Below are 12,386 nucleotides of genomic sequence, written 5' to 3'. Positions count from 1 at the left end.
TTAAGGAATATGTCCTCCGGTGTTTTCAGAGCGGTGGAGCCCTCTCGTGCTGCAAAGCACTTCATTATCTTCTTGCAAAGACAGTCATGCAGCTTTGACACCTGGAGAATACCTTCAACCCGTGCCAAGCTCTTGTGGCTATCAGGCGAGCTACTGAGTCATTTAAAAATGTTCCTATCCAGCTCTATATGTGCATTTCCCAAACTTGGAAAATGTAAAACAGAGGGACAGAACTGTCAAAACCAAACTGGCTAATCCAGTGGGTGGAATTGGAATGTCTTTGTCTTCTCATTCATCTTTCATACTCATGAAAATTCATTCCCCTGCACAAGAAAAACACTGAATCCTTCTGAAGCAGCTCCTGGCAGGCCTGTGCCTCTCAACGCCATATCCACACAAAGGGACTCCACTTGGGGTGACCATACATTCTCATTTTCTCAGGGCAGCCCTGTTTTTGTTTTTGCTTTTTTAAAGGCTTGTTTATTTTAATGGCTGATCTATGTAATCACGGAGGCTAGGGTGTACAGATAAAGGGGGAGCTTTTATTTCTTGGTCTCTTTCTTCTTGGACAAAGTCTTTTTTTTTTTTTTTGGAGACAGACTCTTGCTCTGTTGCCCAGGCTAGAGTAGAATGGCACTATCTCAGCTCACTGCAACCTCCCTCCGCTTCCTGGGTTCAAGCAATTTAGAGTACCTGGGATTACAGGTGCCTGCCACCGCACCTGGCTAATTTTTGTATTTTTAGTGGAGACAGGGTTTCACCATCTTGGCCAGGCTGATCTTGAACTCCTAACCTTGTGATCCACCCGCCTCAGCCTGCCAAAGTGCTGGGATTGCAGGCGTGAGCCACTGTGCCCCGCCGACAAAATCTTGATGATCCCCTCCTTCTTGGCCTGGAGGCAACTTCACTTGCTGCTTCTTTGGTCTTAGACCTGCAGCCCTCAGCCTGGGCAGCCAGGAGCTCCTTGCTGGCCTTGCCTGCCTTCAGCTTGTGGATGTGTTCAAAGAGAATCTGCTTGCTTTTGAACACATTCCCCTTCACCTTCAGGTACAGGCTGTGATACATGTGGCATTAGATCTTCTTAGATTGACATTATCTTCCGAGCAGCTGACACAGAATCCTCATTCTCCTCATCCAAGTGACCTTCTCTGGCATTCGGGCATTGGCTGTATACTTTTACTAACCTGTGCCCATGTGCCTGCTCTTCCAGCAGGCCAAGGTGCTTTTCTGGCATGGAGCCAGGGAATCAACAGTCACAGGCTTGTTTATGATCAGCCCAGCTTCAATCGGCTTCTGGATCTGCTGATGGGAGTTGGCCTCATTGGGGTCCAGCCCGATCTTCTTGCTACAGTGGAGGGCACTTGTGGTGAGCCTCTTCTGAAGCCTGAGCGTCTTCATGGCTTCGGCTGCAGCAGCGACAAAAGACAGTGCTGGTTTACACTTTGATCCCAATGTACCAATTCATACTCGCCCTCTCCCCTTCCCTCATTCTGAAGTATTCCAGTTGGATGATAAATTATATGGTCATTCTAAATTGTCACATTCTGATATTTCCACTTTTGTAAAACAAAACAAAACAAAACAAAAAACCAGACTGCATTGTTCAGTATTTTCATCAGCCAATCATCACTTGCTTGTATCTGACTCCACTGAAGGCCGGAGACATGAAGGAAAAACCCATGATGAGGAAAAGCAGCATTGAAATCCCAGTGGAAGGGCTCTTGTTCTGTGTCTTCCTCATCAGACACTGCAGCCACTTCACAATAGAACCTACGGTGCCCCAATTTATATGAAATAATTTGATTTGGGGATCCAAATTGATTTTGTATTCCAAAAGGAACACTTCTGAAGGGCACCACCTGCAGGGTTTTTTGTTTATTTTTGTTTGGAGTCAGGTTCTTTCTCTGCCACCCAGGCTGGAGTGCAACGGTGAGACCATAGCTCACTACAGCCTCCAATTCCTAGGCTCAAGTGATCCTCCAGCCTCAGCCTTCTATCTCAGACTACAAATATTCAGCCATGCACAGCCATGCCCAGCTAATTTTTAAATTTTTTTGTAGGGATGGAATCTTGCTATGTTGCTTGAGCTGGGCTCAAACTCCTGGCCTCAAGTGACCCTCCTACCTTGGCCTCCCAAGTAGCTGGGACTGCAGGCATGAGCCACCACTCCCAGCTTTCAGGTTCTTTAAAAGCAAAATTTTTCAAGATGATTTCAGTCACGATGCAAGCATATGATTTACCAAGATCATCCAGAACAGAACTGTTTTAGGTTATAAACAACTTAGCAGAAGAGACACACAAGTTGTTATTCATTTAGGGATATTTCTGTTCTACATATTCTATCTGTTCCTATTATCATGATGCTCCATGATTTATACTCAATCTTAGTTCTGACCATATATGTGTTGCCTCAAATTGGGATGCCCATCTATAGATAAATATTTATAAACATTGGCCATTAAGTTTCAGTACTACAATTTGTACCCAATATTGGGATCCTGGCATAGGACATTTCATTGGCAATTTCAGCAAAGATATGTATTTTTAAAGGATGACTCTTCAAATTTTCAACAGGACACAGTACAAGCCTTTGTGTATAACTACAGAATCAAACAGTTATATTTTACTTTTTATGGCACTGGCCTTGACAGTCATACAACTAGAGACGATTAAGGTTAAGAATTCTGCCTGCGTCCTGCAGCTAATACAAGGTAGAACCAGGATTTGATTCAGTTCTGTCTGGCTCCCAAATCCACCATCCACGAGCCAAACATTCCTTCTATTCTTTTTTGCAGAGCATGATTTTTAATTTTTAATTGACAAATAATAATTGTACATATTCATGGGATACACAGTGATGCTTTTATATATGTAATGTACAGTGATCAGGTCAGGGTAATTAGCATATCCATCGTCTCAAACATTTATCATTTCTTTGTATTGAGAATGTTCACTTTCTTCCTCTGAGCTATTTGAAACTATGTATTGTTGAGGATGTAATTTTTAATGCCTTTGCCATCCTGGTCCCTCTGCTCAAGATGTACTTGAGTAACCTCTGACTGCTGAAGTGCAGAGCCCAGGACTGACAGGGCTGCTCCACGGGTGTCTCCTGCAAAGCGCACCAGCCCCCTGCTCTGCCCACCCCATGCAGCCTGAGATTATGGGTTGTTTCCGCAGGCCCATCTATCCCACCACGAGCTTCCCACCACTTTGTAGCTTCCAAGTGTTTTCTGGTTGTGCAGCTGCTGTGAAGCCATTTCTTCCTCATCCTGCACTCTCTCATGCTTTTGATCCACCTGCAGTCTTAGTACCCCTGCTAAGCTTCGTCTTAGTCGCTTAGCCCAGCACGCCAGCTCTCGAGATCTTGTGGGCGCTTCATTCCACCATCAGTCACCCCTGTCAGTTTCGCCAACACATCTGTGGTAAGGCATTGTCCGTTCATTCATTGTTGAACTCATCTTTCCTAAACTCTGCTATGAGCCAGCACTATTCTAGTCCCGGGGAGACACAGCAGTGAGCAAGGCAAAGGCCCTGCCTGCGTGGAGCACACATGCCATTGCAGAAGACAAATAATGAACAGATAAATGAGTGGTTAAGGTGCTGTACAGGACCGAGCACAGAAAGTCAACACCAAGACAAAAGTATGCTAAATTGCAGGGTCTTTATTGCCGGCGGCCACGGAGGACTCGCGTCTCTCCAACCCATGGCTCCGAAAGGAGGGTGTCAAGACCGCTTTATACCCGTAAAAATCACCTTAGGGCATGAGGGAGAGGGGCGGGGGTCGTGAGGGAGAGGGGCGGGGGTAGCGGTGTGAGGGTTCCGGACATTCCAGTGGATTCCTGGGCGAAGATGGGGTGAGGGGCTCCAGACATTCCGAGGGCCACGGGCCCTTTTTGACATTCTGGTTGTTACTTAAGTGATTCACGAAAGTCAAGATTAGCATTTGTTTACACATTGTCTGGGTAGGGTGGCGATTATAGTCCTTAATTGCTCATTCATATTTGAGTTATAGAGAGCAGTTTAAACAGAAAGCTGAGGTATGGTTGAGGTATGCAGTTTTATGGGGCTTTTTACCATGTCACAAAGGTAATGACAGGCACCAGTGAAACTCATGAAGAAAAATAAGGTGTGCTATGGGGTTGGAGGGATGTTCTATTTAACAGGGTGGACAAAGGCAGTGAGGATCGAGCAGAATCCTGAGTTAAATAAAGGAACCAGCCATGTAATGGCCAGGGAGAAGAGCCCTCCTGCTAAGGGAACACAGAATGACTGCAAGTGCCCTGGGGCAGAAACATGCTGGGCGATGAGGGCGGAGGGGCCGCTCTACTGAGGACGGAATTTGGATTGTATTCTGAGTGAGGGCTGAGAGCAGATACGTCACATAGTGAGACTAATTTTGGGGGGCATATGGCGAAACACACATAAAATTTGCAACTTCAACCATTTTTTTCAGTGTATGCAGCATTAAGTACCAGCACACTGCTGTCAGCTGCCGCCACCATGATCTCCAGAAGTTTTTCATCTTCCCAAACGAAAACTCTGTTTTCATTACACACCAACTCCCACTCGCCCTTCCCCTGTCCCTGGGAACCCCTCTTCTACTTTCCGTCTCTATGGATTTGACTACTCTGGTGCCGAATATTAGTGGAATTACACAGTGTTGTCCTTCAGTGTGTGGCTTACTCCACTTAGCACAATGTTCTAGAGATTTAGCCACGTTGTAGCTTTTGTCAGGATTTCCTTCCTTTTTAAGGCTGAGTACTATTCCATTGTCTGGACAGACCACATTTTGTACATCCATTCATCCATTGATGGGCACCTGCGTTGCTTCCACCTTTTGGCTATTATGGATAATGCTGCTGTGAACATGGGTGTGCAAAGGTCTCTTTGAGACTCTGCTTTCAGTTCTTCGGGGTATATTCCCAGTAGTGGAACTGCTGGATTATATGGTAATTCTATGTTTAATTTTTTGAGGAACCACCATACTGCTTTTCACAGGAGCTGCACCATTCGGCATTCTCACCAGCAGTGCATAAGGCTTCTCCACATGCGCAACAATGCAGGCTATTTCCGTCTTTTGGATAGTAGGCATCCTCATGATATGTGAAGGTGTGAGGTGATATCTGAGTTTGATGTGCATTTCCATAACGGTTAGTTACATTAAGCATCTTTTAATATGCTTGTCAGTCATTTGAATGTCTTTGGAGAAATGTCTATTCAAATCCTTTGCCCATTTTTTTAAACGGAATTGTTTGTTTTGTGTTTTTGAGTTGTAAGAGGTCTTTATATATACTAAATACTAACCCCTTATCAGATATATGATTTGCAAATATGTTCTCCCATCCCACGAGTCGTCTTGTTGAGTTTGTTCTGTTGATTATGTACTTTGATGCAGGGAAGCTTTAAACTTTGATGTAGGAAAGTTTATTTGGTCTCGTGTGCCCTGACTTTCAGATCATCCAGAAGTCATTGTCAAGCAGTATCATAAAGACATTATTTTGCTCTATGTTTTCTTATAAAAGTTTTATCATTTTAGATCTTATATTTTGGTCTTTGATCTATTTTGAATAATTTTTTGTGTGTGGTATGAGAGTTCAATTCATTCTTTTGCATGTGGATTTCCATTTTCCCAGCACCAATTCTTGAAAAGACCTTCCTTCCCCACTGAATGGTCTTGGCACTCTTGTCGGATATTATCTGACCATCTACACAAGTGTTCATTTCTGGGCTCTCTATTCTATTCTGCTGGTCTTTATGTCTGTCTTTATGGCAAAACCACGTTGTTTTGATTGCTGTGGCTTTGTAGTAAGGATTGAAATTAGGAAATGTGAGACCTCGAAGTTTGTTCCTCTTTTTTGAGATTGTTTTGGCTATTTAGGGTTCATTGAGATTCTATATGAATTTTAGAATAGATTTTTATTTCTGACAAAAACATTGTTGGAATTTCAGTAGAGATTGCATTAAGTCTGTAGACTGTTGTGGATAGTATGACATCTTAGTAATCTTTCATCTTCCAATTCATAAACACAGGATGTCTTTCCATCTTTGTGTGTGTCTTGTTTATATCTTTCAACAATATTTTATAGTTTTTAGTGTACAAGCCATTTGTGTCCTTCGTTTTATTCCTAAATATTCTTTTCTTTTTGATACAGTTACAAATAGGATCGTTGTCTTAATTTCCTTTTTGGATTGTTCGTTGTTGGCATATAGAAATAGACTGATCTTTGTGTGTTGATTTTGTAGCCTGCAACTTGCTAAATTCATTTACTGGTTCTAACAGATTTTTGTGGTTGTCGTTGAATCTTCAGGGTTTTCTACATATAAGATAATGTCACCTGTAAACAGGGATAAACTTACTTCTCTTCTTCTTATTTGGATTCCTTTTATTTTTTTTCCTAATTGCTGTGGGTACAATTTCCAGTAGCGTGTTGAAGAGAAGCCGCAAGAGTGACTGCTTGTTTCGTTCCTGATCTTAGGGGATCTGGCTGACAGTTTAGAGGCTGTTTCTGGCTGCCTGTGGAGAACAGCTGGAAAGTGGCAGGGTTGAGGGACTTGTACAGGTGAGGGACAATGGGGCCTGGGCCGGGGTGGTGGTGGTGGACTGAGCAGAGGCCAGCTTTGGAATTTATTCTGGGTAAAATAAGGTGTGCTGATGAAATAGATGTAAAGTATTAAAGTTCTTCCTCTCCGAGGTAGGCTTTCAAGCTTACATTGTCAACTGGGGAAAAGTTCTCTTCTTATTAAGTCCCCTCATAGTGAAGCTGCTCTTCCTCAGTGCTACTCATTTTAATGGTTGAAAACAGGATGAGAATACCAACAGAACTAAATAAGGGTCTGTGTATGGGAGAGGGGGTATGCCATCTCCCTAGCACCCCTTCCTTGAACACAGGTGCTAGGTAAGGACCCAGCTCACTCTCCCATTCAGAGTTTGATAGCAGCTGATGGAGGTGTGCGGGAGGGAGGTTTCCTGCCTTAGCAGCACTGGCCCGATGGGAGAAGAGGGGCTTCCTTGGCAGTGACAGGGAGGACAGGCTGCTTCAGCACAGGCTGCATCCCCCCAGCTGCCATGCAGCTGAGCAAGAACAACACAGGTGGGCTTAGTCTGCTGCCCACTGGTCAAAATGCAGAGTCCACTTCTCTAGTCACAGACAAGCTGGAACCGACAGATTGCACCCGGCACTGAGGGGAGAGGATCAGAGCTGCTTTTGGATGTGGATGAGAGGAGACTACAGGACCAAGAAGGACAGGGTCACTGCTCTAATCTAAGGGAAGCCACAGACCTGCCAGCCTGGGGTCCACGCGGTCGAAACACAGAGCCCCCCTGGCCTTTGCAACTTACTTCAACTTCCTAGGCTGCTGTTTCTTGATCTTCTAGATAGGCTTGACAGCAGAAGAGACAGCACAGCACGGTACTGTGGGGTGCCCTGAGGCACAGAGTGGTTGAGGCCATGACTTCTGCAGTCTGACCACCTGGCTTTGAATCGCAGCTCTGCCACCAACCAGCTGTGATCAGGGAAGGTTACTGAAGCTCACGATGCCTCTGTTTCCTCATCTGTAAAATGGGGATGGTGATAATAACACTATTTGCTTTATATGTAAGATTTGGGAGAGAAGAAGAAGGAAAGTGTGAGTAATTGTTTAGTGGGTACGGAGTCTGAGTTTTATAAGAGTTCTGGAGACGGATGGCGACAGTTGCACGACAGTGGGAACGTTCTGAAGACCATGAAACTGTACACTTGACATGGTTAAGACGGTAAATACTGCCTTATGTGTAGTTTGCCACAATTTTAATTTGAAAACTTAAAAAAGGATTTGGAGGTTGGGGGAAGAATGAGCTCATTTCTGTACATGCCTGGAAGAATGCCTGGTGCTCCAAGATACAAAGAGGACTGGCTGTTTGTATCATTAGCTGGGTGACATTTTGGCAACTTGCTTGAAGTTACTGCAAGAATTAGAAATAAAGTAGGCAGAACAGTTTGACTCGGTGTACACTTCTACTCTTAATAAATGGTAATAACTGTTACTAGCTTGGAAGCTATTGGGGAATGGAGTTGGCTGTGCTGCTAGAAACATGTGCTACTGGTAGGAAAGAATGTTGGTGCTCTCCCCCACCCCTCTCATTTGGGGAGTGGGAACCTGAAACCCTGCAACAATAGAAAGGAGAAGGGAATAGAAAAGTTGTCAGTATCTCTGGCTAGAAAATCACTGACCAAGTTTTATAGAGGGTAGCTCATGCATTCTTGAAGCTCAGGTCTGGATGTAATAACATGCATATATCGTGGTGTGGTCATAGCCAGGACACACTCACAGCAAGGCTTTCAATGTGGCTGCCCTTCCCTGAGCCTGCCCCTTGGTCTAGGATACACAGATTGAACCTTCCCCCAGCGTGTAGACCAAAGTTGATATTTGTTAAGTGCTTTGAGATTTTCCTAAGCAGGTGGAGTCTCCTTAAATAAAAGGTCTCCAAGGGCGCAGGAGTGGAAGAGGCAGGCCTTGGAGGGCTTAGGCGTCCAGGGGCAGTGCGCATGCTCGGGAGAGCAGCCAATGCCATCTGCCCACCGCTAGGTGTCTTCTCAGCGCCTCTGGGGGGCCTCCTTTCTTGGATGTGCAAAGCAACTTAGTTGGGATGCAACACAAAAGTACGTCTAGAATAGTTGGCACCTGGAGTGGATAACTTTTAACGCACTCCCTATACAACAAAATTATTTTAATAACGATAGTCACGCAATTAGTAGTCATCATTTTCTTGAATCAGTCTCTAGTTTCTTCACTTTTTAAAAATTGGACTGATGAACAATCTCTAGTTTCAAAACGCAATTTAAAGAAAGAGTACATTTTAATTTTAATATTATTCAAATTTAGGAACACATCACATATGAACTAAATTTGCACTTTGCCAGTAAAAAAATAGATCTCATGGTTCTCTTAGTTTTAAAGTTTAAACACCAATTTAAAAGTTTTTATCACATAAAATGACAAAAGTAGAAAAAATAACTCAAGATCTACCCCTTTCATCATTACAAGCACGGTTATCATGGTTTGTTCTGAATTTACTATTTGAACATAGGGGTTGGAGACAGCTATACCTCAGGTGCAAACTCCAGGCTGGCGCTGTGTGTGAATAAATGGGAACAAAATGCATGTGGCTATGTCCACTGGGGAGACGCTTCTGTACCACAGGGAGTTCTCTGAATTAATTTCAGATAGAATAAAATTATTAATAGTAAGTCGAAATGTATCAAATTGAAGCTTTCGTACATATTGTTAAAATGCAATCATATCTGCCGAAATTATTTGGAACTTTGAACAACAAAAGATTTTCTTTTGCAGAACAGTATTTTATCACCGGCAGTATTTAGAGTTGCTAGCACACAGTGATATCACAAGCGAACTGACTTTTAGCCAGCTGTGTTATTGTGACAGGTGGCCCCCGCAGCTCTGTCTCATGTATGCAGCTGGTTTAAGGCTGGGGCCACATCTTGGTTTAAACTAAGTCTTGAAGTTGATTGTCTTTATTTTAGGTGTAGGACTTCTCAAGGGTGAAGAGGAAAGCAAATGGGAAGTCTGCCAAGTCTTTTTCTGACATCAATGTTTAGGATTTTCAGAGCATGTTTTACAAAAGGGGTGTTTGGGGAGTGGGGGATCTGAACAACAGCTTTTCCAAGTTTCCGGCTAGTGTTTGGCACCCTCTAGTGGACAATTTGAAAAGACACTGATCCGATACTGTTATAAAAAATGAATAGTAGCTTACGTCGTTTATTAAGTACCATGCCCTGAGCTAAGACCTTTGTGTGCAATATGTAATCTTTACAAATACCTATACATTAGGAATATGAGTTCGGCATTACTAATTATAGAATTAGCTCAGAGAGGCCAAGTAAACTGACCACAGCCACACAGCAAGGGGTGGAGCTGCTAGTCTTGTCTCACTCCAGAGACGTGGAGTGAGCATACTGGGCACATGTAGTCTGACATTTCAAGCTCCTAACCACCGTGGACACACTACCAGTTCCACACCTCAGAGCCTGGGGGCTTGAGGAGTGCCCCAAACCGTACTTCCAGAACTATAGTTGCTTGCAAAATTCTGATAGTAATATCTAAAAGTAATTTTTCTTATTTTTTCTTTAAAGGTTGTGATTTGCTCTCAAAAGTAAACCACTGTGGCTTAGTTTGTCATATTTCCTTCTTAGATTCATGTCCCCTTTGTGTCTTATGTTCTGGTCAGGCCACCGCAATCAATGGCCTGCAATATAACTCCCAGACTTTAGAGCGCATTGTCAATCTCCTTTATCTGTGACACCCAGAGATCTTAGCATCAAAGCAAGCTCGTTCTGGGAGTGCTTTGGGAGTTATCCGATTTAGTAATTTGTCAACATGGAGCTCTTTAAAATCGTAGAAGAAAGTTGTGGGTGCCATGATGATTGGAAGGCACTAATGATGTGTCGTGGGTGGGGACACTGGCTCCTGCAATGCCCAGGACAGGTCACACAGGAGAAACTGACCCAGGACTGGTAAGACTTTCCAGTGTCCTGCCAGACATCCTGAGACAGAGTGCGCACTTCAACCAGTGGGGGATTTCAAGCTCAGAGATGCATTTATTGTGATATGTCATTACTGTCACATCCCATGTCATAACAGGGAATCACTTCCTCCCTGCACTCAAAATAAATCCTGTCTGATTTGCCAGAATACCCAACTTCCTAATTTTCCTCCGTGATCTATAATATAGATCATATGCCTATTCAAATTAAGGAGTCTTCTTCTTTGCCCAATCTATGAAAATCCAGTCTGCTCTGTTAGCAGCACTAACAGTCAAATAGGGGCAGTGGTTTGTTCTCTGCTTTTTATATACTCTGAACATCCCAACTTCTCCATAAAGGCTTTCCTGATTAGCAGTGAGATCCTCATTCTCTCCCACATACTTCACCAGGGCCTGTGGATGCCCTCAGCTCCTGCTTCTCAAGCTTCCACGGGCTTGAGAATCCACTGCGGACTCTGTGAAGATGCAGGCTTGGTGTGTCTACAAGTCCCTGGGTGATGCTGAAGCTACTGGGATGGAGACCACATTCAAAAAGCAAAACTCTAGGACTAAACCAATGGTTCCCGAACCAGGCTCCTCATCACAGGAACCTGGCAATTTTAGAAAAACGGCCTCCCAAGCCCCACACAAGACCCATCCCATTGGAATCTCTGAAACCAGAGCCCAGGAATGGGATTTCTAGAAGCACTCCAGCCAATTCTGGAGGAACTCTCCCAAACACCAGCCTCTGACCTAACCCTTAGGTGCACTGCAAGGCGTTATAATACCTTAATTTGAAATTCGCCCCAAGAAGTAAGCACCTTTCAGACTGTTGCTAACCTAGACTCATCGTGACATGTTTTCATGCCTAGGCCAGACTCCAGGAACTGTGCTTTCTCCATTACAGGACCAAGGCAGATGGACAGATGGTCCACGACAATCTTGTGATGCTGATGTCTTATATACATATACTTATGCATCTCCTAAGATGATCGTAGTAGTTTCCAGAAACCCAAATTAAGACATTTTACTGCAACAAGATTTACAAACTAGGGCTTTGATGTCTATTTTACGAGAAGTTCCTATTTGCATAATTAGGAGTGTCCTGCACTTCCTTGGGTAGCGCGTGTCAGTCAACAGCTGCAAGTCATTCTGGCTCCTCGCCCAATCGAAGGGAGAGCACTGCTTAAAACAGTCTCTGCCCCACCTATCAGACAGTGTGATAGAAGGCGAGAGAGAGACTAACAGCAGAGGCGAATCCCCAAATTAGATACCCTTCCAAGCTACAAAAACACTTTAACAATTTTTCCAGAAGATCACAGCAGAGCACCACAGTGTTGAGCTGAGCCACCTGCAGGCACAGTTTATCCAATGTGACCAAGAAACGACATCTGGCTCCCTGATGGAAGATGCACATGGGCTGCAGAGAACACTCTGGAGATGCCTCTGGTAGGAATAAGAAGTTCCAGAAGGCAGTCTTCCCTCCTGCCTGCCCTGCCTTGTGGGCAGAGATGTGCTGTGTTTTCAGGCCCACATGTGCCCCCAAAGAAATGCTCCCCTAATTTGAGAAGACAAGTGAATGTTGCTCAGGTTGGGTGCAGGGGTTATGGGCTCAGCTTGACCCTCAGTGCCATCAGCCAGGGCCAGGTGTGTTTGGTTCCACCCATCTCCCCAGGACCCCCCCAACAGTACCTCACTCACAGCACCCACTCGGGGAACACTTGCCGACTGACTGACCAGATATGTAGTGGGATGCTTTTAAATTCTGGAACTGCCTTAGCTGATATGCTGCCCAGCTACCCTGGATTAAACAAGAGGGCAAAAGCCTGAGTGATGCTGTCGGGCAAGGTGTTTCGTTAGTTTTTCA

At 44.3% G+C, this 12,386-nt stretch overlaps 1 pseudogene; it reads right to left on the bottom strand.

Moving 5' to 3' along the window:
* Window positions 1-542: 542 nt before the first annotated feature.
* LOC108312530 lies at window positions 543-1,398 on the bottom strand (annotated as a pseudogene).
* Window positions 1,399-12,386: the final 10,988 nt, after the last annotated feature.

This window comes from Cebus imitator, unplaced genomic scaffold (genome assembly GCF_001604975.1).
Source record: "Cebus imitator isolate Cc_AM_T3 unplaced genomic scaffold, Cebus_imitator-1.0 Scaffold125, whole genome shotgun sequence".
In the NCBI taxonomy this organism is placed as follows: domain Eukaryota; kingdom Metazoa; phylum Chordata; class Mammalia; order Primates; family Cebidae; genus Cebus; species Cebus imitator.
Note: the sequence above shows the minus strand (reverse complement) of the source record. Positions and strands in the feature narration are given on the sequence as shown.